Source organism: Oncorhynchus keta, chromosome 1 (assembly GCF_023373465.1).
Source record: "Oncorhynchus keta strain PuntledgeMale-10-30-2019 chromosome 1, Oket_V2, whole genome shotgun sequence".
Classification (NCBI taxonomy): Eukaryota; Metazoa; Chordata; class Actinopteri; order Salmoniformes; family Salmonidae; genus Oncorhynchus; species Oncorhynchus keta.
In genome coordinates, this window is record NC_068421.1 from 62,407,039 (window position 1) to 62,419,741 (window position 12,703).

Genomic DNA, 12,703 nt, shown 5'->3' on the forward strand with positions numbered 1-12,703 from the left:
TATCCTGCTGGTGGAAGGAGCACTGTGCTCAACGATGCCTGACAAAATGGGTTAAACTGACAAATGATCAGATACCTAAATCAATGAAAATACTCCAGAATAAGTTATCTATTTCTGCACTAGACAGGGTATTTTAAACACCATACATCTTTAGAGAGAGGAAACAACACCAAAAGAGAAGGTATCTAATTCGTCACTAAACAGAACTTGAAACACTAAAATAGTGTTTTGAACCTATTCCGGTAGTGCTCCCAGTCCCTGGCAATGTGTTGCACAACACCTGATTAAGTGTTTCAATACTCCAGAAACATGAAGGTTTTGTCTCCTTTGCATTGGTGACAGCTCAGTTGCCATTAGTTTTGGTGTTACAAAAGCACTTTATTTTAACAGTGTACCTCCTCATGTGATGTTTGCTATTCATTTGTTTGCACTTAAAGAGGAACTCAATTTTGGTATTATTTCCAATTAATCCACTGTTGATACAGTCCCAAAATGTTTTGCATGTCAGCAGTCATGTTTTTAAGATATTGGACTGTCAAGAAGCAAAGTGTCAACGGCCACATCATCATGATGATGTAAAATGCAACCCTACATTATTATTATTTTTTTTTTTTTTAATTGCTACAAATGTGGGATCTTAATTCTATCACCCTGTTGCAGGATAACTTTCCAACATTGCAGAACATTTAAAACTTGTAGTGTATTTGATGTTTAAAAAGGCTACTGAAATGTGTTATTTACACTTTGAAATTTCAGACATGATTTTCCCTTACGAAAAATATATGAACCCCTACAAAATGTCCATGAATTATAATCCACATAATAATTCACATTTCCAGTTTCTGCAAGATTATTTTCCTGCTGTAGAAAACTGGCTCAAATTAAGATCCTAGATCTATACTGGGCCTGAGTAGAAAGGCTTGACAAGGCATTATTTTGAAAGGAATTGAGTAAAACCCTACATACAGTCATCAGATCCTGTTTGTACCCTTCCAAGTCCTCTGTCCCCATCCTCTCCCAGGCGATGGAGGAGACGATGTAGTTGAACCAGCCATAATTCAGCAGCCTAATTGATGGCTTTCCGCGTAACCAAGACAACCTCCAGGGCTGGACCCATGTCATGTATGAGACTGCTGACGTCCGATATGTTCTCTTCTTTGACTGCAGTAATCAGATGGGAGGCAACTAACTACAGCGCCGTGAATAGCAGGGAAAGAGCAGTGTGCTCTTGGATACTTTTCTTCCAAATGAAACTGTCCATGTGAGGAAATGACCTGATTCAAGAGAAGGTGGTCAGTTACATTTTGTATGTGCAAGTGTGTATTGACAGGTGTCTTGAGAGAGGGAAAAGCAGTAGATGCTCAGATGACAACAGAGACAGTCTACAGAAGCAATAAGGCCCCATCTATCCCAAACCACCAGACATGTATTATTGTTGTACTGAGATGTTATGTGTTATGGATGTGCCAGTTTGTGTGTGTCATGTACAGGTAACTGCCAAAATAAAGTAAATGAGGGATAAAAGAGTATATTGAAAGCACATGCTTTCACACAGGTGTGGTTCCTGAGTTAATTAATCAATTAACATCCCATCATGGTTAGGTTCATGTATAAAAATGCTGAGCAAGCCATTATGCTGGCCATAATTTTGCATACCATGTCTATGCCCCCACAGGATGAGAATATGCCCATCCACAAGGCACAAGTGGTCACTGAATGGTTTGTTGAGCATGAAAATTATGTAAATGATGGCCATTTTAGTCACCAGATCTCAGCCCAATTGAACAGTTATGGGAGATGCTGGAGCTACGATTGAAACAGCGTTTTCCACCACCATCAACAAAAAAACTAGAATGCTGTCGCATCCATCCAACAGACACTTGTAGAATCTATGCCAAGTTGCATTGAAGCTGTTCAGGCTTGTGGTTGCCCAGCACCCTATCTCAGGGAACATCAACTAGGTGCAGCTGCGGGCAGATTTTTTCTTGAGGGGATGGTAAGGGGGCGGCAACATAATTAGAAATAATTTATAGAATGCAAATTGGCCGCAAGAAGCCCAAACAGATAACTAAAACACTTCAAACATGGGTTACATTTCTATACAATCACATACACACTTCCTGATCAAAAGTATGTGAACACCTGCTCGTCGAACATCTCATTCCAAAATCATGGGAGTTGGTCCCCCCCTCGCTAATATTACATCCTCCACTCTTCTGGGAAGGCTTTCCACTAGATGTTGGAACATTGCTGTGGGGACTTGCTTCTATTCAGCCGCAAGAGCGTTAGTGAGGTCAGGCACTGATGTTGGGCGATTAGGCCTGACTCGCAGTCGGTGTTCCTATTCATCCCAAAGGTGTTCCATGGGGTTAAGGTCAGGCTTCTGTGCATGCCAGTCAAGTTCTTCCACACCAATCTATGCAAACCATTTCTGTATGGACCTCGCTTTGTGCATGGGGGCATTGTCATGCTGAAACAGGAAAGGGCCTTTCACAAACTGTTGCCACAAAGTTGGAAGCACAGAATCTAGAATCTCATTGTATGCAGTAGCATTAAGATTTCTCTTCACTGAAAAACAGCCCCAGACCATTATTCCTCCTCCACCAGACTTTACAGTTGGCACTATGCATTGGGGCAGGTAGCATTCTCCTGGCATCCGTCAAACCCATCTGCCAAACCCAGATTTGTTGGTACTTTTGGTCATATAGTGTAAGTCCCCAGGCTGTTCAGTCACACACAGAGAGTCACATATCTGTTTCACTGTCTTCATATGACCACATCTGGATTGCTGTTTCAATATTAGCAGCTTTCCAAAAATTAGACTGGGGCAACTCAGCAGGCCAACCCAGCTGTCCATACACGAGTGGCAGACATGTGCAACACTCCTCTCACTCTATCCATGTACAGAGTTGTGTGATTGTGGTGTTGTTAATTGAATGGAAATTCATTCATATCCCGTAATTAATTGTATCCTGTCTCCTCCAGGTATTTGCTGAAGTCAAGAGAATGTTAACATCAAGTTGGGTCCATTGAAGTCATACCACCAAGCCAATCATTTGTTTTTTGAACGAGTGCGTTATGCAAAGGGGTTTAAATATGAGGATTGTTGTAAAACTATGGCCATTGGTGTGTGGGGCAGACTACATGGTGACTTGTTTTGAATGAAGGCTCCAAGTTTTGCAATGCTGCCTGCTGCACCAAAATAGAGTTTGTGTTACGTTCCCCAGTTTCTGTGTTGTAGTTTGTATTTGAGTGTGTTTCAGGAGATGGCTTCCTGAATTCTCCCCAAGCAGTTGATTGGTCAGCCCCATTGATGATTGGCGCTGACCCCGCCCCATCGTCAAATTACAGCTGTATCCGATTAGACTCCTTCTGAATCTATACAAAAGCCAGTGTTCTGTTCAGAGGAGAGATCATTGCTGGGACGTCATTGCAGAGATATAGATTGGAAACGATACAAGAGTCCTTGTTGACCTTGTGTTTGGAAACACCCCACGAGGTCCACTGAACATTTTGAAGGAGCATATTTTATCTCCTACACCCAGTAGCGCCCCTAAAAATGTGTTGGATTATGTCAGTAAGATGCGGGAGAGACTGCACGCCGCATGCGCGTTAGCCCAAAAGTCTCTCCTCGTTTTTGTATGAAGTTGCATTAAGACAAAAAGGCTGTTGGCCTTTCTTTTGCACCAGGGGATCAAGTTTTAGTTTTGTTGCCAATCCCTGGCTCATCTCTGTCGGCATGTTTTTCTGGATCATATCTGGTGGATAAGAAACTCGGTGACACCAATTATGTGATAAAGACCCCAGATCGAAGGCGTTCTTCCCGTGTGTGTCATGTTAACATGCTGAAAGCATATTATGTGCGTGATTCTCCCAACAGTTCCTCAGGTAAGCCGGTCCAGCCCGCCGTCTCCAGTGTGGCTGTGGTGGTGCTGAAGCCTGGCTGGGACCTAGAGGTGGATAAGGAGGACGGGTTGGAGTTACGCCATACGTTACAGCAGTGGGAACGCTTATGTAATTCGGCGATGCTGAAGAAGTTACCCTCTCAAATGGAATATTTGGATAACGATCAAACTCGGGATCTTATCCTATTGATAAACAGTTTTCTCAATGTGACTTAGGGAAGCAAGTGGGACGAGGTCAAGTGCGCCCAGTATCTGGCAAAGTGGAAGCAATTGTTGTTTTTCCTGCTCCCACAACTCGCCACCAGGTGCGCAGATTCCTGGGGATGGTAGGGTACTATTGTACATTCTGTAAGAATTTCCCAACGGTAGTAGCTCCCCTTACATCTCTGCTCAGTCCCAAGGTACCATTTAAGTGGTCCAAGGACTGTAACTATGCTTTTGAGTCCGTAAAGCGCTACTTTGTAGTTCCCCAGTGCTTTCCGCCCCCAACTTTGAAAAACCTTTTAAGTTGGAGGTAGACTCTAGTATAGTGGGGGTGGGTAAGGTTCTCTTACAGGAAGAGTAAGACTGAGTGGATCGGCCCGTCAGTTTCTTCTCCCGTAAGTTCAACTCGTGTCAGTCAAGGTACTCCACCATTGAACAAGAGACACTGGCTTTATTGCTAGCCTGACAGTTATTTGAAGTATGTGGGCTCCAGTGCCTTCCCTGTAATGGTCTTCACGGACCATAATCCATTGGTGTTCTTGAAGCAAATGTACAATCAGAACCGCCGCCTTATGCTCGGCGAATGTGGTTGCCTACGCCTTATGCTAGGCGAATGTGGTTGCCTACGCCTTATGCTAGGCGAATGTGGCTGCCTACGCCTTATGCTCGGCGAATGTGGTTGCCTACGCCTTATGCTCGGCGAATGTGGTTGCCTACGCCTTATGCTAGGCGAATGTGGTTGCCTACGCCTTATGCTCGGCGAATGTGGTTGCCTACGCCTTATGCTAGGTGAATGTGGTTGCCTACGCCTTATGCTAGGCGAATGTGGTTGCCTACGCCTTATGCTAGGCGAATGTGGTTGCCTACGCCTTATGCTCGGCGAATGTGGTTGCCTACGCCTTATGCTCGGCGAATGTGGTTGCCTACGCCTTATGCTAGGCGAATGTGGTTGCCTACGCCTTATGCTCGGCGAATGTGGTTGCCTACGCCTTATGCTAGGCGAATGTGGTTGCCTACGCCTTATGCTAGGTTGCCTACGCCTTATGCTCGGCGAATGTGGTTGCCTACGCCTTATGCTCGGCGAATGTGGTTGCCTACGCCTGCTATGCGCCTTATGCTAGGCGAATGTGGTTGCCTACGCCTTATGCTATGCTACGCCTTATGCTAGGCGAATGTGGTTGCCTACGCCTTATGCTCGGCGAATGTGGTTGCCTACGCCTTATGCTCGGCGAATGTGGTTGCCTACGCCTTATGCTAGGCGAATGTGGTTGCCTACGCCTTATGCTCGGCGAATGTGGTTGCCTACGCCTTATGCTCGGCGAATGTGGTTGCCTACGCCTATGCCTAGGCCTTACGCCTTATGCTAGGCGAATGTGGTTGCCTAATGCTAGGCGAATGTGGTTGCCTATGCTAGGCGAACGCCTTATGCTCGGCGAATGTGCCTTATGCTAGGCGAATGTGGTTGCCTACGCCTTATGCTCGGCGAATGTGGTTGCCTACGCCTTATGCTAGGTGAATGTGGTTGCCTACGCCTTATGCTAGGCGAATGTGGTTGCCTACGCCTTATGCTAGGCGAATGTGGTTGCCTACGCCTTATGCTCGGCGAATGTGGTTGCCTACGCCTTATGCTCGGCGAATGTGGTTGCCTACGCCTACGAATGTGGTTGCCTACGCCTTATGCTCGGCGAATGTGGTTGCCTACGCCTTATGCTTGGCGAATGTGGTTGCCTACGCCTTATGCTCGGCGAATGTGGTTGCCTACGCCTTATGCTCGGCGAATGTGGTTGCCTACGCCTTATGCTCGGCGAATGTGGTTGCCTACGCCTTATGCTCGGCGAATGTGGTTGCCTACGCCTTATGCTCGGCGAATGTGGTTGCCTACGCCTTATGCTCGGCGAATGTGGTTGCCTACGCCTTATGCTCGGCGAATGTGGTTGCCTACGCCTTATGCTAGGCGAATGTGGTTGCCTACGCCTTATGCTCGGCGAATGTGGTTGCCTACGCCTTATGCTCGGCGAATGTGGTTGCCTACGCCTTATGCTCGGCGAATGTGGTTGCCTACGCCTTATGCTCGGCGAATGTGGTTGCCTAAACTCTATCACGGGTTTACTAACTGGGGATGCGATATGGTTTTTTGTTATTGTAAACTGTATGTTTGCATTTTTTTGTGGTGGGCGTGTTACGTTCCCCAGTTTCTGTGTTGTAGTTTGTATTTGAGTGTGTTTCAGGATATGGCTTTCTGAATTCTCCCTAAGCAGCTGACCAACCATTGATGATTGGAGCTGACCCCGCCCCCTCAAGTTACAGCTGTATCCGATTAGACTCCTTCTGAAGCTATATAAAAGACAGTGTTCTGTTCAGAAGAGAGATCATTGCTGGGAGCTCATTGCAGAAAGATCATTGCTGTGTTGGTTGTTCTCAGAGGGAGATGATTAGTGTGTCCTGTATTGGTTGAGTGAGGGAGCTGATTGGTTATGTCTGTTGTGTGTCAATAGGACGCAGTGTTTTGATTATTGAACTTGCTTGTGTTATTCTGTTTCAGTTGTTCCCAGGGGGGAAGGGGAAGGCACCTAGGGAGTGCTTAGGCAAGAGGCCCGCAGGCATACATAACCCGTAGTATTCACTGTCTATTGTCACGAACCGGCTCAAAGCCCGAAACAAAGGGAGACAACGTGGAGATAAGGAGTAGCAAAATATAAATTTATTAACTAAAGCAACTAAGTATAATATACAATGGTGTGTGTAATCAGTAGTGTAAGTGAGTGTTTTGCATGCATGAATGTGGAAGAGGTCTATTTATCCTGGGAGACACCTGGCCCAGGTGTTTCCCATGTAGCTGACGACCCTCCCAACTCCGCCCACCGGCATCCTAATAAGGAAACAAGAACAAAGAGAGAATACGGCAGACAGAGTGGGAGGGTCGTCACACTATGCACACTAGGTAAGACCTGGGTGGACCACCCCCTGTATTTTGGTTAGGGCACCAGGTGGTGCTAAATTAGGTATGTAGTGGGTAGGCAGGTTAGATAGGAGAGGCTTTGATATTTACTTTCTTTGCTTTGGTTCTGTCCATCCCCCTTTCCCCATATTACCGTGTGAAGGAATAAATTCCTTGTAAATGGTACCACTCTCTCTGCCTTTGTCATCCTTACTCACACCTACAGTCCCATACCTCTTTCACTTCACAGAGAGTTGAGATGTTGCAGGGTGTTGCGTTCCCTCTTCATAGAGGCGTGCGTAACAGTTAGGTTCTTGTTTGATCTATAAAGAGGTCCATAGCAAATAGCAAAAATGTGTTTTTATGTATGCTTTTATTCTGCTAATACAGAATCTCTGCTCTAGTGGCAACTCTGTAATCAAAGTTAATGGTTTTAAATTATGTGGCCACTGGAGTGCTCCTCTGAAGGACCACGCTGCACAGGCTACAACAGTCCAGTAGAGGGTAGTAGTGTGTGTTTTGCTATCTTTTGTCTATGTTCCGACAGCCTGTCTGCTGACATCTTTACTATTGGGCCTAGTTTTCAAATCCTGACCTGTAGCAGTACAGTGTTACTGACTCAGCCATATGCTTACCTTTTTTAAATTCCCCATCTCAATGTATGATGGTGCTACTGACCAACATTTGAGAAAAGGAGTGTGTCTGCATCTGGTTGTAATACATCTACATTTAAATTAGCCCTAGAACTCATTCATCTAATACATTGTCATGCACATTTTTGTTTGAACGAAGTGATAGTAAAGAAATGAGCTTTCTGAGTGCAGTCTACAATTCCTGAAATGCTGAGTTACTGAGTCTTATGATTGAATGCTTCACTACTTTGGAACCTTTCACTTCAGGAAGTGACGTCTCCCCATTCCATATGACCAAATGGATGTCCCAGACTGGGATGACATGCTCCAGTGGAACGGCACCCCTGACACTGCACTAAGGAGGGGTGGAAGCTAGCTGGGAGTCTACCAGGTGAATGGCCATTTGTGTGCCTAAGTTTTGTGGAACCTAATGGGGGCTGATCCCACCTGTCTGAGCTGGGCTTGGGCTCTACAGGACAATGGAAGGAAGGGACAAGGGATGTAGGGAAGATAAAGACATGTGATGGGGGAGGGGCACACTGACCGCAAGCGGAATGGTTTTAACCACAGGTGAATGAGAGAGCGATCGAGAGTAGTCTGCTGGCTGGCTGTTAATTAATGAGGGGTTAAAATGACCATAAACCTGTGAGGGGACAGATACCATTTATATCAAAATGGGAAATATTTAGCATAAAATATATATTTTTACGGTTTATAATAGGTCTCCAGATAATACTTGTGAACTAGGGAGGTGGGGTGTAGAAGGCGTAATCACCTAGCCTGCCTGCCTGTGAAACGTGTTTGCTGCTGACCTTTCTGCTTTTAATGAAGTTTCACAAAGACAAAGGTTGAACACTGGGACTGGAGCTTGGCCCTCGGTGTGTGTGTTTTTGCGTGCACACACATGCCTACCCCTGCTCATGTGGGGTGAGCATGTGAGCATGTGTGCATCTGCGCAAGCATGAATATGTAGGCTGGGATGGGACATTGTGATTTCTTGTGGAAGTGTGTGTAGCTCTCCCTATCTTGTCTGTGTGTATAAAGGCTGTGTCTTATCACTGCTCCTCCCTCTGCTGTTTGTCTGCCGATGGACTGTCTGTCTGTCATCACCAGGCAATGCCAGGGCCAAGGGATGCTTTGAGGTGAACAACTAATGCTGCTGATGATGGCTAGGGTGACAACAATAGGCTAGATTGGCAATCATTTAATCAATTGGGCCTTGGGTTTAATGAATTATAGATAGATACACAGTGCCTTCGGAAAGTATTCAGACCCAATGACTTTTTTGACATTTTGTTACTTTACATTATTCAAAAATTAATTCAATCGTTTTTTCCCCTCATCAACCTACACACTACCCCATAATGACAAAGCAAAAACATGTTTTTAGAATTTTTAACTAATTTATAAAATAAAAAAACTGAACTATCACATTTACATTAGTATTCAGACCATTAGTATTCAGACCAAGTCTGGGCTCTGGCTGGGCCACTCAAGGACATTCAGAGATTTGTCCCTTAGCAACTGCTGCATTTTCTTGGCTGTGTGCTTAGGGTTGTTGTCCTATTGGAAGGTGAACCTTTTTGAGGTCCTGAGCGGTCTGGAGCAGGTTATGGTCAAGGGTCTCTCTGTATTTTGCTCCGTTCATCTTTGCCTCGATCCTGACTAGTCTCCTAGTCCCTGTCACTGAAAAACATCCCCACAGCATGATGCTGCCACCACCATGCTTCACCGTAGAGATGGTGCCAGGTTTGCTCCAGACGTGACTCTTCGTATTCATGCCAAAGAGTTCAATCTTGGTTTCATCAGACCAGAGAATCTTGTTCCTCATGGTCGGAGAGTCCTTTTGGTGCCAAACAGGCTGTCATGTGCCTTTTACTGAGGAGAGGCTTCCGTCTGGCCACTCTACCATAAAGGCCTGATTGGTGGAGTGCTACAGAGATGGTTGTCCTTTTGGAAGGTTCTCCCATCTCCACAGAGGAACTCTAGAGCTCCGTCAGTGTGACCATCGGCCTGACCAATGCCCTTCTCCCCCAATTTCTCAGCTTCTCCCCCAATTGCCAGCACTAGGAAGAGTCTTGGTGATTACAAACTTCTTTCATTTAAGAATGATGGAGGCCACTGTGTTCTTGGGGACCTTCAATGCTGCAAAACATTTTTGGTACCCTTCTCTAGAGCTATGCGTCGACACAATCCTGTCTCTGTGCTCTACAGACAATTGCTTCGACCAAATGGCTTGGTTTTTACTCTGACTTGCACTGTCAACTGAGGGACCTTATATAGTGTGTGCCTTTCCAATCATGTCCAATCAATTGAATTTACCACAGGTGGACTCCAAGTTGTAAAATCATCTCAAGGATGATCAATGGAAACAGGAGCTCCATTTCAGAGCTCAATTTCGAGTCTCATAGAAAAGGGTCTGAATAGTTCTCTAAGGTATTTCTGTTTTTATTTTTAATACATCTGTTTTAGATATGTAATCAATTTTAGAATAAGGCTGTAACGTAACAAAATGTGCAAAAAGGTCAAGGGATCTGAATACTTTCTGAATGCATTCTATATAGCAATGGCAAGATAACTTTTTGTCTACTTTCTTGTATGATGCATGCAGTAGAATCATTTCATTTGTGATGAGATGCTGTAGATATTTGGTAAAAAGACATTAATACTCATAAATTGTAGGTAGGAAATATTGCATGTTATGATAGAACAACACTTAGTTGTTACCTTCTTTTCAGTGGAGAATAGAGGGAGCAAGGGAGAAGTGCCTGTTGATAGCTATGAAGAGACAGTGAGGAGAGGGATTTGAAAGAAACTCCTTGTCCCCTCTGAGTGTGGCTCTCTCTCATCTATCTGCCCCCTGAAACTCTGACGTCCAACGCTGAGTCTACCTGCGTCACCTCACTGATACCTAATTTAGCCCCGTGGAACATTATTGGTTAATGAAATGGGGGGGGGTGTAATAAAACTCCCAAATTCAGAAGCTTGTATTCTGACAGTTGAACGGTATGTTAGGCTACTTTCATAGATATTCAGTCGACAACCCCTCCCCCTCTTTACACATGCACACACCCAAAAAGACTTCCCAGACACCCGACCCAAACCTCATCCCATCCACCCCTGCCACAAGCTCTTACTCATCCTCCTTCAGTCTGGGCCACATAGCCCCCCAGGAATGCTCCACACAGACACATCCATATTTAGCTACATCACAGCTTGGAGGAAGGTTTTGGGAGTTTTCATCTCACAGAAAAGGCCAAAATCCTATTTTTGAGAAAGTAGTAAGATCTTAAGATAAAAAATAAAAAACTGTTCTTCTTCCCCTATGATCTCTTTGATACAGTATGATCCTCTTGTTTGTCCTTCTCCTTGGTAACCCTGTGAAGAGCAGGTAGGCCCACAATACCCACCCTGTCAGACAGGACCTCAGAGCTTTACATTATTAGGCCCTTTTTGTTGGTGTCTGTCTATTTCAAAAAATGTATAGATGTTATTTTTAACATATTATTCATATGATACATTACCTTTGAGTCATAACATAAGACAGGCCTACGTGAGGCCTATGTAGATTAATGGGTTGGCTACATTAGGAAAAATCTAATTTTCACAAAATCAAAGACTATCTTCATACAGACCTATAAGTAAATGTACTTATTGATTACAGTAGCTAGGTTTAATCCAATTTGCAACAGATTTTCATGTGAATATTATAAAATCTGCATTTAAAGCATATGCGCATTTTTTCCACCAAAGTTTTGTGTCCATCAAAACTGACTTGTTGTAGTGCAAATAAAAACATTTTTGCTCTAAAGTTCTCCTGTACCGAATAAAATTATATATAAGTTCAACGTGTTTCGATTGCCTTTTCCACTCTATCGATGGTTTCGTCACACAAACTGTTGAGATACAGTGTGGCAAAAAAGTATTTAGTCAGCCACCAATTATGCAAGTTCTCCCACTTAAAAAGATGAGAGAGGCCTGTCATTTTCATCATAGGTACACTTCAACTATGACAGACAAAATGAGAAGAAAAAAATCCAGAAAATCATATTGTAGGATTTTAATGAATATATTTGCAAATTATGGTGGAAAATAAGTATTTGGTCACCTACAAACAAGCAAGATTTCTGGCTCTCACAGACCTGTAACTTCTTCTTTAAGAGGCTCCTCTGTCCTCCACTCGTTACCTGTATTAATGGCACCTGTTTGAACTTGTTATCAGTATAAAAGACACCTGTCCACAACCTCAAACATTCAGACTCCACTATGGCCAAGACCAAAGAGCTGTCAAAGGACACCAGAAACAAAATTGTAGACCTGCACCAAACTGGGAAGACTGAATCTGCAATAGGTAAGCAGCTTGGTTTGAAGAAATCAACTGTGGGAGCAATTATTAGGAAATGGAAGACATACAAGACAACTGATAATCTCCCTCGATCTGGGGCTCCACGCAGGATCTCACCCCGTGGGGTCAAAATGATCACAAGAACGGTGAGCAAAAATCCCAGAACCACACGGGGGGACTAGTGAATGACCTGCAGAGAGCTGGGACCAAAGTAACAAAGCCTACCATCAGTAACACACTACGCCGCCAGGGACTCAAATCCTGCAGTGCCAGACGTGTCCCCCTGCTTAAGCCAGTACATGTCCAGGCCCGTCTGAAGTTTTGCTAGAGAGCATTTAAATGATCCAGAAGAAGATTGGGAGAATGTCATATGGTCAGATGAAACCAAAATATAACTTTTTGGTAAAAACTCAACTCGTCGTGTTTGGAGGACAAAGAATGCTGAGTTGCATCCAAAGAACACCATACCTACTGTGAAGCATGGGGGTGGAAACATCATGCTTTGGGGCTGTTTTTCTGCAAAGGGACCAGGACGACTGATCCGTGTAAAGGAAAGAATGAATGGGGCGAGTGAAAACCCCCTTCCATCAGCAAGGGCACTGAAGATGAAACGTGGCTGGGTCTTTCAGCATGACAATGATCCCAAACACACCACCCGGGCAACGAACGCATTTCAAGG